The sequence below is a fragment of the Rattus norvegicus genome, chromosome 6 (genome assembly GCF_021556685.1).
Source record: "Rattus norvegicus strain SHRSP/BbbUtx chromosome 6, alternate assembly SHRSP_T2T, whole genome shotgun sequence".
In the NCBI taxonomy this organism is placed as follows: domain Eukaryota; kingdom Metazoa; phylum Chordata; class Mammalia; order Rodentia; family Muridae; genus Rattus; species Rattus norvegicus.
The window spans coordinates 40,131,946-40,147,652 of record NC_141539.1 but is presented as its reverse complement, the minus strand read 5'-3'; the positions used below and the strand labels follow the sequence as shown (position 1 = coordinate 40,147,652).

Below are 15,707 nucleotides of genomic sequence, written 5' to 3'. Positions count from 1 at the left end.
GAGTTTGAGGCCAGCCCGCTCTACAGAAGGAGTTCCAGAACAGCCAGGGCCACACGGACAAACCCTGTCTGGTGTGGGTGTGGGTGGGGGAAGGGAGTAAAACATATACTCTTACTTTAAAAAAGAAAACAAAAACTGCTTACACAGCTTCTTTATCAGCATGATTACCCCTCGCTTAGACAAGGCCTCCAAGCAGAACTGCAGACTGGTGCCCTGTAGGAGGTACTTCCTGTTGTGAGCTCTGCAGCAGGGAGGGGCACATCACCCTGTCCAGTTTTGATCTCCATTGGTGACTTTTTCTAAGGATTTAAATATAGCTGCCACAGCAATATACGTGATCCAATAAAATGCCCCGAGACTTCCAGAGGCTCCGCTTTCACAAAAGAAGACCTTTGAGTGTATCCTTCTTTCTCTGTCGCAAGTGAGGTCCCCATGGTCAGCTTTTCTCCCAGTTAAAGAGGCTATAGAAGCTAAAGAGCATCCTCTGGGAGGCGGGGCTGGGGTGGGCAGAGGGACTGGGAGATTACTTAAAAGGAACAAAAGGTGCCAGGGAATTAAGTGGGGAGATTTGTTTTTGTTATGTGTTTTAAAAAGAGGGAAGGAATAACCGAGGCCCCCCACTTCTCAGCCTCGGTTGCTGAGGTTGGTTGGACAAATCCGAGGACTCCTTGCTAGTGAGAGCTTGAGGTGTTTGCTCTGTATGTCCCGTCCCGGTGGCCCGCCCCCCCGCCTCGCTGCCTTGTCCCTGTGTTTTTCCTGGAGGCAGAAGCCTTAACCCTAAGTCTGGAAGCCTCTGTTCACTGCCAGCGCCGCAGCCCGCTTCTTGGCTCGCGCGGCTCGAGCGCCCCCTCCCGAATAGCACCATAACTGCAGAGCCCAGATGACAAGAATGACTGAGCTGCCATGGTGGTCTGAGTGGGTGGCAAAGATCAAGGAACCTGTAGTTGATTTCTTTTGAAGGATAAGATTGCAGTATTCAGACCCGATTCAGGACTATAGAGAGCAAAGAGCAGATCGTGAAATGATGGGGAGGGCGCAACCAGCATGATCCTCGACTTCCTGGCGTTCCTGGGCTCAGCTGACCTGTTGGAAGGAGGGAAGGGTGGATTGCATCTTGCGGGTCAGAGGGTGACAAGATGTGTATCAGAGTTCAAGGATCAGCTTCAAGGCCCTCATAGAGAAAGCAAGACAACGACAACTAGCGTGCTTAAGGGGAAAATGCAGTGTCGAAGCTCCTTAACAAGCCTCCAAACTTCACACGGCTTATAAAATCCAGGTCAATTTCTGCAAAACGGAAACAAAGCTTGCCTTCTCCCTGGCAGGGTTGGAGCATCAGGCTCCTCGCTCATGGACTGATGGAGTAAACGAAATTTTCTTGCGTTCAAGTAAGGGGTTCTCTCAAATGATCTTAGTTTAACTTTAAGTTTGGTCACCATGCTTAGCGGAGGTTAGCAGCAAGCTTATGCTGTCTTGCCGTGTGTAGGGAAATGCCAAGATGTCGGAGATGCGTTACTGTAAGTAAGACTCACAACATAGGCAGGGAGACCCAGGCTCCATGGCAAAAGAAGTTGTTGTCCTCTCTCCAGTGTAGAGATTGTAAAATCATTAAAACCGTATTCAATGGATTATACATGAAAAAGGAGAGAGGTAAGTTTCAAACTAGACGGAAAAACTGAAAATAAAACCATGTTTCCCACCTCGCCCTCACCTGGATAGCACCCAAACGTTACTTCTAGAGGTTATGCCTTGGAGGGAGGCAGTAGTGTGGTGAATACTTTTACTGAGAGAGAAAAAGGTAAGAGTTGAGAGTTTATAAGAAACACCACCGCATAGGGGTAGCAGACAAGACAGCGGAGGGAAAACGTCAGCACAGAGGCATCCTGGAGGCAGTTTTAATGAGGGTTTCTTCAGGGGCAGTGAGTTCCAGTGTCACTGTGTCCTGGAGCAATTGCGGCTGGGGCTTTCATTCTCAGGAGTGGTTCTGCTATGAGGCAATCCTGGCCTTGCTCTGTTCTCTGGCTGCTGTGAGAACTGACAGCCTTGTTTGTGAGCCTTAGACTAGCAAAAGACAGCCGCTGACCGCTAGACAGCACCCCCAATCACTTGCAATTTGAAATGATAGGAAACATACATTTACATGTATCCCTTTGTAAACATTGTTTCTCCTCCTACTTAATTTCACTCCTCTTAAAAAGAAAAAAAAATAGGGCCTTGCATAGGTTGGCTTCAGGCTTGCAATACTCCCAAACTCCCTACCTCTCCATCCTAATGCTTGAGACCACAAATATGTACCACCATGCTTTATTTGATTGGTAATTATTATATTTCCCACAGGTTGCTTCTACAGTGTTAAATGTAGGCCACTGGATTTATTTATTCATTTATTCATTCATTTGTCTGTTTTTGTTTACTGACTATTGAACCCAGAGCCTCACATGTTCTAGGCAAAAGCTTTGCTTCTGGGTCTTTTCCTCAGCCTTTTCAGCTGCTATCAACACACCTGGTCACTAAGTCACTCACTCTGTATAAGACTGGCTAAGTGACACCGAAGTTAGATAAAAGTCTGAAATGAGATCACATGAGATTAAAGACGCAATGTATAAGGTCTAGTGGCTCTAAAGCTTTATAAGGTGGCAACCATTTAAAAGATGTTGTATAGTCTGATGTGCAAACGATTACATATATTCGAGTATATAACCATTTATATAGTTATAAAGAAAGAGGCTTCATGTGGTAGGCACAAACTATCATGAAATATGTGAAGTAAAAAGATAATAAATGGAGGTAGAGAGGTGACTCAGAGGTTATGAACACTTGTTGATCTTCCAGAGACCCTGAGGTCAGTTCCTAGCACCCTTGTTGGGGGGTGTGGGGTGGAAGAGTCTCCTCACTCCACAGACGACTTGAAATGGGGATTTTCTTCCAAGAGGAGAGATAAATGGATGGTAAATAGAAGCTTCCTGGAATAAGGGGACTGGAGTTTCAAAGCAGACTCTATTGCTTTCTGATTGTGACAATTCTGAACGAGCTAGCCAGCTTGGAGTGCCTCCAAGTCATGGTCTGTGAGACAGGCAACAGCTACCTGAGACACCGGACCAGTCATCTATTTGAAGAAGGACTGTGAACTCTGCTTTTCACTCCATTATTATCAGAGCACTGAGAGAACTTACTCATAAGCAGCAGGACAGCAAAGCAGTCGAGAAGAGGGATGTACTTACTGAACAGTGTGTCTCTCAGTTGTCCCAGGGTTGTAATACATAAGAAAAGCACAAGTCACAAGACTAGCTCAGCTAACAGCCATTGTTCCAATACCTGCATCAGAAAGTGATACTTCAAAACCACACCACATGAGTTTGGGGGAAAAATGAGTGAGTAATGTTTTTTCCGGACTTGTAATTCTATTTCTGGCCTTGTAATTTACTTTAGGTTTTCTCCAGGAGGATGTGAAGCCCAAACACCAAGAGGAGACGCTAAACAGAAGGTAGCTGGCTGGAAAGTCCAGAGTGCTATTGTGTGCCTGTGGCCCAGGAAGTAGAGTGAACGGAAGGACTGAACAGAGCTATTTATTGTAAGGCAGACAGCCCCATTTTGGGCAGGATGGTTACTAATTTCTAAACTGATAGATGGTGGCTAGAGAATGTCTGTGATGGTCAATGTTGACCATTAAGGTAACAGGATCTTCAATCACTGGAAAGGTAAGCCTCTGTGCACACATGTGAAGGACTATTCTGATTTGATTGATGGAGGCAGGAAAGATCCACTCTACAAGTGGGTGGCGCTGTTTGTTTCATGGGATGGGCTACCAGGCAATAAAAGGAGATAATTAATCTGACATCAGCAATCGCCACGTTCTACTTGACTGAAGATGTAATGTGGCAACCACTTCAAGTTCTGGTAGTCTTGACTTGCCTGCCATGATGGAACATAGCTTCAAACTAGAAACGGAAGTAAGCCCTTCCTTCATTAACTTGCTTTTGTCAGGGTATTTTATCACAGCAACAGGGAAAGGAACCAAGGTGGCGTCTGATTACTGAAACTCCATGTTTTTATGACCCAAGTTATGGGCACTCATAACACTTGGTTGTGTGACTGAAATAGGATTTGTCCATTTGTAGGTAATGTCCAGGACACTGCATTGCATAGCCCACAGCTTAAAGAAATGATTCCATTATTCTAGATAGAAACTGTAGGTGTCAATCACAATGGAAGCCCACATTCTAGTAATACCAGTCATCACATCTGAAGACTCAGTTGAAGAATTTGAACTGTGTGGGGGAGGACTGTTCAAATGAGTTCCTGTAATATACAAAGGAACAGCCTAGCGCCTCCAAAGAACAGGACAGCCCTGAGGAGGAGCAAAAGACTGGTATTGCAGGTCCCACCCTCCTCTCCATCCTCCTTTAACTGTCTGCTGCCTCCCAAACAGACCCTCCGTGCTTCAGCAGTGTCACAAACACCAGGATGCTCCACTCTCTTCAGATTTCTGCTTGCCTGCGGCTCCACAGAGCCTTGTCTTATGGGCCTACATACCTTTCTTCTCTTTTTGTGGTTTTATTTTGCTTTATCAACATAGACAGTGTTGTTTATTTTCCTCCCATTGAAACATAAATAATACAAAACAGGAACTTCATCTCTAAACTGTCTTGGAAATAGAATAGATGGGTTCCAGGTCTTCATCAAGCAACTCACTTGGGTATACCACTAGTAAATGCTGGCCATCAGCAACTTCTAAGCTTCCTTTTTTCCCCCTGTTTTTTGGTTAAGACACATTGCAACCTGGGAGCAATAATAATTCCACATGGGAGCAATAATAATTCCACATGTCTGGCTTTCCATAGCAGAAGTGTCTACTTATTTTTTCCCCCAGAAAGGGAAAAATTAGAACCAAAATGACTATCTTCTTTTAAATTTTAATTTATTTTATTCACTTTATATTCTGATCACAGTCCCCCTCCCTTCTCTCTTCCCAGTCCCACCCTTACAATTTTCTTCCCCCATAGCCCTCACCCCTCTTCACAGTGAAGGGAAACCCCCTTTGGGTACCATACCACCCTGGGACATCTAGTCCCCTCGGGTCTACGCACATCCTCTCCCAATGAAGCCCAACCAAGTACTCCAAATAGAGGGGAAGGGGATCCAATGGCAGGGGACAGAGATTGAGCCAGCCCCTGCTCCAATTGTTAGGGGACTCACATGAAGACCAAGCTGCACATTTGCTATAAATGTGTAGGAGACCTAGGTCCAGCTCCTGCATGCTCTGTGGTTGATGGTCCAGTTTCTGTGAACGCCATGGTCCCAGGTTAGTGGTTCTTCTTGCGGTGTCCTTGACCCCTCTGGCTCCCTCAGTTCTATTCCCCACTCTTTGGGTCTCTGCATCTGCCTCCATCTGCTGCTGGATGAAGCCTCTCAGGAGACAGTCATGCTAGGTTCCTGTCTGCATAGCAGAGCATCATTAACAGTGTCAGGGGTTGGGTATCTCCCATAGGATGGATCTCAAGTTGGGCAGTCATTGGTTGGCTGGTCCCTCAGTCTCTGCTTCATTATTATCCCTGTACATCTTATAGACAAATTTTGGCTTGAAGGTTTTGTGTGTGGATTGATGTTTCCTAACGTTCACTGGAAGTCCTACCTGGCTACAGGAGGTGGCCATTTCAGTCTCAACATCCCCTCTGGTAGGAATCTCAGCTAGAATCACCCCCATAGACTCCCCATAACCTTTCCTATCCCAGGCCTCCAGCTGGTCACCAGAGATGCCTCTCCTCCTCCTGATTTAGATTCTGACTTCCAGGCCTATCTCACACCCCAACCCCCACCCCCAATGACTATCATTTTGATGGTGGGTTGAAAATAATCTCTACTTTATACATTATATAGATTTTTTAGCTTCTTTTTTTTTAAGATTTTATTTTATTGTATATGGGTACACTGTAGCTGCCTTCAGACACACCAGAAGAGGGCATCAGATCCCATTACAGATGGTTGTGAGCCATCATGTGGTTGCCGGGATTTGAACTCAGGACCTCAGGAAGAGCAGGTGGTGCTCTTAACCACTGAGCCATCTCTCCAGCCCCGATTTTTTAGCTTCTTGTAAGTAACATAAAGAAAGATCTTCTAATGCTCTTAGCACAAAGTTTGGTGAATGTTTTAAGAAGCAAGGCAGAGGATGTCAAGCCTTTGGGGTCAGTTGAAATATTTGTTTTGTTTGAAGCATTAAAATAAATTAAAGTTGGTGGGAAAAAGTAGAGATCTTTAGACCTCAGTGTTAGAGATCATCCGTGACCATCTACAGGTAAAGTCCTGACATCAATTCAACCTTCATGTCTCCTGTTGACTGGCATTCTCATTACCCAGACAGTGGGTCCTTCACACTACAGGAATTGAATAGCATGAAAATCTTAGTTCTTCTGTGGAGATGGATATCAAGGGTAACTGTGGAATTAAAAAACACTTATAAATATTTATGAACCCAGAAAATAAAAAAATGAGGTAAAAATGAAAAAATAAAATTGGGGGAAAGGGACGCAGAGATTAAATCACAAGCAGATGAGACATTAACTCTGAAGCATCTTGACAACCATGCAGAAGAAACAACGAAGACAAAATTCAGAGGAGACTCTGGCCTTTGGTACTAAAATGAACTGGTCTTGCAAAGGTCATTCTGGCATCTTCAAGACCAGGTTCCCAGAAGATTCAGGGGTGTAATGTTTTACACTGAATAGCAGTGTGAATCAAGGAGGCAATAGAATTTACCCCAAGGACATCATGACCACAGCAATTAGTTCAGTTGGCTAAATTTCTGACTGGAGCTGAAAAGTTTTAACGTCAGAATCTTAAAAGTCTTGGCTACTTGAGAAAGTCAACACAGAGAATTCTGTGACCAGTTTCTCTTCTCGGGTCTCTGTCCAAATGCAGCCTCCTTGGCATCTGTCCCATTTGTCACTAGACTTGCCCATCGTTGAAACCCTTTATTAAGCATCCTGTTCTTCAAAAAATAACATTACCCGTGGTTGCTTTCTCTAAATCAGTGCCTCTCAACCTGTGGTTTGCGACCCCTTTGAGGGTCAAATGAGCCTTTTATAGGGGTTGCATACCAGATAACCTGCATATTGGATATTTCTATTACAATTCATAACAGTATCAAAATTACAGCTATGAAGTAGAAATGCAAATAATTTTATGGTTGGGGTCACCACAACATGAGAATCTGTATTAAGGGGGTCACGGCATTAAGAAGATTGAGAACCACTGCTCTAAATCTAAATAAAAGTAGGTATTGAGGCAGGCAGACACTATGTTTTGGTCATGACTTTCTTCCTGGTACTTGTTATACTGTGCCCAATATGTGGGGTTTGTAAATTCTGACCTATGAGATACCTTCCATGGAAATGAGGCTGGGGCTGGAGAGACAGCTAAGTGGTTAAGACTGCAGGTTGTTCTTGCAGAGGATCTGAGTTCCATTCCTTGCTCTCATGCTAGGATCATTCATAGTCACTTTTAACTCCAGCTGCAAGGGATTCGACATCCTCTGCTGGCCCCTGTAGGCTCCCTCCTTCTCTCTGACTCTGTCTCTGTCTCTCTCTGTCTCTCCCTCCAACTCCCATAATTTTTAAAAAATAGTCGTCTTTGGGCTCAGGAGATAGTTCAATGATTAGGAGCACTTGTTGCTCTTGCAGAGGATCTGGGTTTGTTTCCCCAGCACCCCCATGGTAGCTTTGAACTTCATTTCTAGAGAGTTCAGCTCTCAACTATCTATAACCTCTTCTGGCCCCCATGGACACTAGGCACAAGCACAGTACATATATGCAGGCAAGACACTCGTACATACAAAGTAAATAAGCCTTTAAAAATAGTAAAGTCTTAGAAAATCATTTCACAAGGTAAAGAAAATTGTAGGGAGCGGCACATATAGATAAAAAGATGGCTCTGACATCCGGTGGTCATTTGTGGTAAACACCCACAAAGCACATGTGTTGGCATTTCTCCGGCAGCTATCAGGCTGGAGTGATATTCATGCTAATGAGGTATTTCATGCTCCACCAATCCCTAGAGGACAAGTATATAGCCATTAGCCTGTTTTGTATATAAGGCTGGTGCCTTTGTTGCTCGGGGTCCCCGTATCAACAATGAGGTGTTCCTACAATAAAGGCTGTTGAGAAGAATCCGACGATGTTGCGTCTTCCTTGTCGGCCGAGGTGGGCATTACAGAAAATGAGGACTGCCCTTGAAAAGGACCATATTACTTCATCTTAGTTGCTGCCTTGTGAATCATAGAAGGAAGCAAGATATTTCATAATACCTCATTCCTACGTACAAGATTTGATTGAGGAGAATGAGCAAAAGAAAGGTAGACTATAAAAAGAGTGTAGAGAGATAATTCACACCAAACAGAACAGGAATTAGAATCACAGCACTACTATCTAATGGGCAGCAAACTCATTTCTTTCATCCATTAAATGTCGCAGGACCTCATCACCTGCAGTCAGTTTTACCTGTCAACAGTGCTGTTTGTGCGTTTATCTTGTGGGGCTTCAGAGTACACATGCTCAGAATTGACGATAAAAACCTCTTTTCTTAAATATCCCATGACTGAACATTCTGCAGCACTGTAGAATTCAGATACAATGAACTTCTGAGAACCAGTTTGGAAGTCATTCTTCCAAGCACAGATTTAAGGGGAACTTTAGTGTAAAAGTGATAATTGACAGCTCACTGTTTTGCCTGGGTGTATGTCGTTATACTGTGTGCATACCCAGTGTCCAAGGAAGCCTGAAGAGGGCCTCAGACCCTCTAGAGCTGGATTTACAGACCCTTGTGAGCTGCCAAGTGGGTTCTGGGTTTTGAATGCAGATTCTCTGGAAAGAGCATCCAGTGCCCTTAACTGCCCAGTCACCACTCTAGTTCTTCCTAAAGTCCTTTGAACTGCGGTAATGAAAGCATTTTGTGACTGTTAAAGGAGTTCCATTGTGACTGATCACATGGGTTAAGTCTTGTGATTACCATACTTTAGGGAAAGAGTAGACATGTCCATCAGCCTTGGGCTACACTCGTCTGAGAGCTGCATTGGCTACTTTTCCCCCTGTTGTCTTTTTTTTTCCTCTTCTCTTCTCTTTTCCATTTATCTATCTATCTTCCCTCCTTCCTACCTTTCTTTTCTTTTCTTTTCTCCTAAGTTTGCTTTTCAAGACAGGGTTTCTCTATGTAGCTTTAGCTGTTTTGGAACTCACCTCAAACTCACAGAAATCCACCTGCCTCTGCCTCCCAAGTGCTGGGATTAAAGGCAGGTGCCGCCCCTACCCAGCCTTTTTTCTTTTTCATCGAAAGCATTTTCATACATTTTGATGATGATTTCATCACAGAGTCTTCCTACCTCTCTACCTACCCAACTTTACATGCTTTCTCTTGAAAAAACAAACAAAACTGAAACCAACTAGCAACCAATATCCCCCAAACTCCACAATCCCCCAACAATTCCCCACAAAAAGATACAAAAATTAAAATCGAAATAAATAAACAAAAGGATAATAAGACAAAAATTGCTGAAACAAGGCGAAACAAAACAAAAGTATACAAAAGTATCATTGAGTTCACTTTGTGTTGGCCGAGAACTTATGGGTATAGTGCCCTTTCTAAGATTCCTTTAGTAAAAGCTGATTTTTTTTCCTTTACTCGCAGGTATCAATTGCAGACAGCTTTTGGTGAGACTGAGACCTCCATCTGCCTTGAACCTTGTAGTCTAATTGTACCAGCCCTGCTTGCTGAAGCACTCCACTGGTAGCAATTTGCATTTAAAAAAGAGTTCGTTTTTTTTTTTTTTTTTTTTTTTTGTTTGTTTGTTGTTTTGTTTCTTCCTAGCATAAAGGACTACAACAATTGGGATAGTGAGTCTACTTGAGAACTACCTTGAGGTTCAAGGTCGTGTTCAAAAATAACATCCAGATATTTTCTGTGCTGATGCTCATAGAAACCTCCTGAAATACAACAGAGACAGAGTGACTTTCTCTAATACTGCAGTCAGCGCAGGTACAAATAGCAGAGTCTGACCACAAGGTGGCGCATGTGGCTCTCTGATGGGATTTAGCAGTCCCCTCACAGAGGTTGCAGCACAACTGCTATGCTCATGCCTGAGTGGGTAGATTGCAGATCTGAAAAGATCTGGAGCCAGCGTTTATAATATGATATGGCGTATAGTATAATACGATATGATATATAATATAATATATATAATATAATATATAATATGATATAATATAATATATATAATATAATATAATTTAGGGCTGGTCTCCTCCACCTTGGGGTGTGGCTCAGGTGCAAGCCACCCAGCCTCTGGCTTACCTTCTTGAGTGATCGGGGCATTTCCTTTGCTGCGTGCACTCTAAGAGTAAGAGTGAGGGGAAATAACATGGTGGAAGAAAGGTGCTTTCACGGCCTCTAACGCAAGCAGTGAGAGGATGGTGAGCTCCGCACCGGCTTACAATTGTATGCAGATGCCAGACTGTGACTGCAGAACCATCCCCAGAGTCGGGTCTTAAAGAAAGTACCAAGAATTCTGCTGGGGTCTGTCAGAGGAGAGAAAGCAGAGAGGAATGGTCCACCTCTACTTTTCAGTGAGTAGACAATTACGTTTCCAAGGCATGCTGGGAACTTTAGAGGACCCTTGGCATGTAGGTTTCCCCCAAGGGGGCTTGTGAGTGTCTTGTGGGGAGGCAGGAGGATATAGTAAGAGAAAAGGGGAAATGTGGAGGAGAGAGCCGAGAATCTAAACCGGAAGTCCCCAACACAGACAAGGGAAGGGCAGGGACAGTTGGCTTCACTGAAGTTTGCAACAGCTGGACGCTAGAGTCTTTCCTACTTCCACCCTTTATCTCTGCAGAAGATTCTTGTCACACAGAAGCAAGGATGACCTCTAGGTGGTGCCCAGGGAGGAGTGACCGACTCAATAAAAGCTAAGAAAAGCCAGAGTAAAACACTCCTACCACACCTGCTTGTATTTTTGTATTTTCTATCCCTTCTCCACAACACAGCATGCTGGACAGCTGGGTCCTAGAGAGAAAAAGGACCTGAGAACGGGAAAGCACAAATCCCCTTAGACACCCCAGGGTGCTACAGAGAAGACCCATAGGCCAACACCACATCTGTCTCCCAGGTTGATGTCAGCTGCCACAAGGAGAAAGAAGAAGCTGGGAGTAGCCACATCCGAAAACTGAAACTTTGTTAGCAACCCAACAACCAGTTTACTGGAGAGGTTGCCCAGTTTTCCCAGTACACCCCAAAGGGCAAAAGGGGTCCTCTGACAGGGCAAGGTTGAAGCTGGGACTTGTGGTAAATATTCTCTTCCCACTATGAGGCAGTTGCTCTCAGCTTTGTCCTTCTTGGCTGTGCACTTACTAATAGCTAGAGGTGTTGCCCTGTAGGGACATGCTGTGAAAGTCACACGGTTTCACAAGATGATGTGAGAAAAGCTCATCTGCACCAATCACCGTGCAGTCTGGGAAAACAGCTGACAGTAGTAGATGTCATTAGCCAAGATGTCATTAGCAAAGGCCCACTAACCAGGCAAGGGCTGGGGCATAATGGTGGAAACAAGGTACCACCTTCATGAGTCCTTCCTGCCAGGTCCTACTGGGAAGACAAAGAAAGTACCCCAAGGCTCCTATTCATTCTATGTAACAAGGAAACCTTACCATCATTGTCCTTATTGCTGTCCAATTGCTGTCCACAGCCAAGCAGATTTCATGCATTTATTCAAATCAGCTCAACTAGGCTGTGCATAATGACACCCTCATATGTGATCCAGAACTGCTCTTCTCAGTCACCAAGTCTCCAAGAGAGAGTTTAGAGCAAGTAGATTCTGCACCCTGTCTGGGTGTCCTCCTCTATTTGCCTTCCCCAGCACAGCATTCCCTCCAGCAGGGAACATGATACAGGTGTACCTGTAAAGTGGTCAACAACACAAGAGTACCTGGCTCAGTTAAAAGTGTTTGTCTCTTTCTGAAACTGTTAGTTGAAATTGGAACCAATGGAACACTAAGAAGTGACACCGTGGGGAATGTTGAGGTCATGCTGTATCGGTATCTTACGAAAGAACCCAGAGAGCTGCTGTGCCTTTTCTACCCCATGTGAAAAGTGAGACAGAGTCATCTGTGAACTGAGAAGTAAGATCTGATCCAACATTGAATCTGCCAGGGCCTTGATCTTGCACTTTTCAACCCCCGCAGACATGAGAAATGAGTTTCTCTTGTTTATGAACTATCTAGTTCGTGGTAGTTTGTCATAGCAGCCACTGGGCTAAAACAAGTCTTCTACTCCTTCCTGTATTCTTCATTCTCTTTAGATAAGCCCTGGAATAATAGGTCAATAAATCTGGTATGTCAGTGGAGGCCTAGCCAGGGAATGAGCTACTATTCTGTTTCCTGGAGTAAAGGAAGGTGTGGGAGGAGAGTTGGTTGAGATGTAGCTCAGTGGGTCGAGTGTCTGCTCAGCACGCAGGAAGCCCTGGTTCTATCCCCAGTAGTACCTGGTGGTAGTATGTAATCCCCGCCCTCGGGAGGTGAACGAAAGAGGATCAAGGCCATCAGATCCTATCCTATATACCAAGGTCACGGTGAGCTTAGACTACATACATACCTACTGATGGAGCATGGTGGTCAGAGGAACAGAACTACCTGTGAGCAAACTATTTACTTTTTTTTTTTTTAAGTAGCAACTCAAAAAGTTTTATTGAGCATGAAAATAAAGGAACTCAAAAAAGTTTTAGCATGAAAATAAAGGAATGCAAATGTATCAAACAATAACATAGCATCATTTTCAACAGTAATATGACATTGACTTTTTAAAAAAATTATCTGTTTACATTCCAAATGTTGCCCTCCCTTCTTGGTTCCCCCTCTAAGAATTCTTCACCACATGCCCCCTCCCCTTTGCCTCTGAGAGGGTGCTCTACTCACTACCCCTCCCTGCATCTCATCCTCCCCCCAACTCCCACATCCCCTTTCCTTGGGGCATCAAGTCTCTCTATAGGAATAGGCACATCCTCTCCCACTGATGTGGGGTATGGGGTTCCTAACCTACCTTCAAAATTTTTGACCCAGAATAGTTCTAAAAGAAATGCAGGGACAAAAATGGAGCAGAGAGTTCAGGAAAGGCCATCCAGGGACTGGTCCAGCTTGGGATCCATCCCATGGGAGGGCACCAACCCCTGACACTACTACTGATGCCGTTGTGCTTGCAGGCAGGAGCCTAGCATGGCTGTCCTCTGAGAGGCTCTGCCAGCTGCTGACTGATGCAGATGCAGTTACTCACAGCCAACCATTGAACTGGGTCTGGGGACCCCAGTGGAAGAGTTAGGGGAAGGACTGAAGGAGCCGAGGGGGCCTAGCAACCCCCTGTTGGAACACCAACAGTATCAACGAACCTGGACCCCTGGGAGCTCCCAGAGATTAAGCCACCAGTCAAAGAGTACACATGGCCTGGTCCGTGGCCCCTAGCACATAGGTAGCAGAGGACTTCTCACTCATTTTTTTCATCTTAGGAGCAGGACTTGCGCATTTCTTTGCTCTTGGAACTCTGTTGCATTGCCAAGGCTAATGATGGCGCCTAACAGCGATCAGACATTGAAAAAAAATTAGCTAATTAAGTGCTCTGTGACGTTAGCTTATTGTTATTATCATTACAAAAACCCTCTTTCAGTTATCCCAATTTTAATTGTGTCTGACCTTTCCCCAGGAGAGGTTGTTCATATAACACATCTCAAGAAGGGGACTCAGGAAGTGGGAAGAACATCATATTGCATATCTAAAACCTAGTTGTCTCTCTGCTACCCCAGGAGAACACACCAAGGGTAAAAACGGACACGCTCATCTTTGTGTTCCTGCTCGTCTCGCTTTCTTCAGGAGCCTGTATCTTTGATTTACTGGAGGTATTTTTCTTTTCATGCTGAACTGTAAAAAGCTGTTCTAAAGCTAAAAGCCTACAGTATTTAGGAGCTCACTGGTGACTGCTGAAAGGCTGGCAGTATCCTAAAATCTTTGGATCCAAGGGCACTGTACAACTGGAGTATAGAAAGGCTTCCTTGGCAGCTCCTAGCAGGGTGATACCCTAGAGGCTGTGGAACGAGGACCTCACCCTGAGGAAGGCTCACGTCTCAGCTTCAGAGTCTTGTTGAAAATGGATGTTTCAATTAGGATCCTGGACCTTAGTTTTCCTGTGTGAATTATCTGGTAGCTACCTGCCCACAATCTCCTAAGGGGGAAGTGACTTATACAAGAATGCGTTAAGTGGGCACCCCTCCACACGGGATCTTTGCAGAAAGTTGGATTTGTTTAGGAAAGATGAGAGGATCTTTTGCCACATGGCAGAATTGGTGGAAGGATATGTATGAGCTGTCCTGAGAGTCTGTGGCTAGAGTTTCACAGGGAACCTGGGCAGGTCCCCAAACAACAGTGCAGTCTGTTAGCAACTATTTAAGTCTCTGTATTTGTGGGCATATGGTGGGGATGGAGGCCAGTGTCATAAACATGTGCATAGGCAGAAGATAAATTGCCAAATATATTCATATATGTACACAAATATGTAAATATATTTGTGAGTGTATAACATATAATACATGTATTGTGCATTTATGTGTCTGTATATATGATCCATAGTTAAAATTTTATTGTAAGTATATACAATGCAATGTTTGGAGAATCCTTTCAAAGACGCATCAGAGAAATGATTCAAGGGAAGATAATGGAGCTAGATAGATGACTTAGCACCTCAGAACATAGTCTGTTCTTCCTGGAATCCTTGTTCAGTTCCCAGCACCCATATCAGGTGGTTCATAATCTCAAGTAACTCTGGTCCTAGGGCTTCCTCTGGCCTTCTTTGGTGACTGCATGCTAATATACAAACCCACAACACAGATACACACATAAAGACAAGAATAAAAAAATTCAAAGGAAGGGTCATAATATAATCGGTGGCATTAGAGATGGTCTATTGTCGCGCCCACCTTGACCGGCAAGGAAGACGCAACACTGTTGGATCCTTCTCAATCAGCCTTTATTGCAGGAACACCTCATTGATGATACGGGGACCCCGAGGAACAAAGTCACTTGCCTTATATACAAAACAGACTGTGGGTGTAAATTTGTCCACTGGGGATTGGTGGAGTATGAAAAAACCTATTTAGCATGAATATCACCCTGGCCTTGTAGGTGCTGGGGGTATGCCAACACATGCGCTGTAGGTGTTTACCACAAACGATCACCGGATGTCGGCGCCATCTTTAGCCGCTCCCTACAGTCTATATATAAATTGATATCCCCACATACATTGGGATGCAAAAGATATGAAAGATTAAAAATACTTGTCAATTAGAAAATGAACACTGATGGATAGCAATTGATCTGTTTAGTGGTGACTCATCGGTTCCTAGGTTTGATTTAGCTGTATTGCTAGATAAATCTATGGCTGAAGAAGAGAAGGAGGCCACACTTCCAGGCATTGTCACTCTGGTCTCTCTCAGAAAGCCGGCCTTGTTCTAACATGCAGCTGAGGGAGAGCATGAGAATACGAAGTGCTCGTATATTTTATTTTATAGAGAAGAAGTTGGAGGGCGGTTAGACATCATTCTCTGTGTGCTAGTCTTCCCAGGAAGCAGGGCTGGAACTCCTCTGACAGGCAAGAGTTCCACAGCCTCCCAACAAGTCAATGGCAGATACCTC

At 44.4% G+C, this 15,707-nt stretch overlaps 1 long non-coding RNA gene across 2 annotated transcripts; it reads left to right on the top strand.

Annotated features, from left to right (window-relative positions):
- Positions 1 to 243: 243 nt before the first annotated feature.
- Positions 244 to 9,808, top strand: LOC148005144 (uncharacterized). Of its 2 annotated transcripts, none has more exons than XR_015622267.1 (3): positions 244 to 398; positions 791 to 1,385; positions 3,427 to 6,468. It is a non-coding gene; the product is annotated as an uncharacterized LOC148005144 (long non-coding RNA). The 2 variants fall into 2 exon arrangements; XR_015622268.1 differs by lacking the exon at positions 244 to 398 and adding an exon at positions 9,673 to 9,808 and having other exon boundaries at positions 1,300 to 1,385; positions 3,427 to 3,481.
- Positions 9,809 to 15,707: the final 5,899 nt, after the last annotated feature.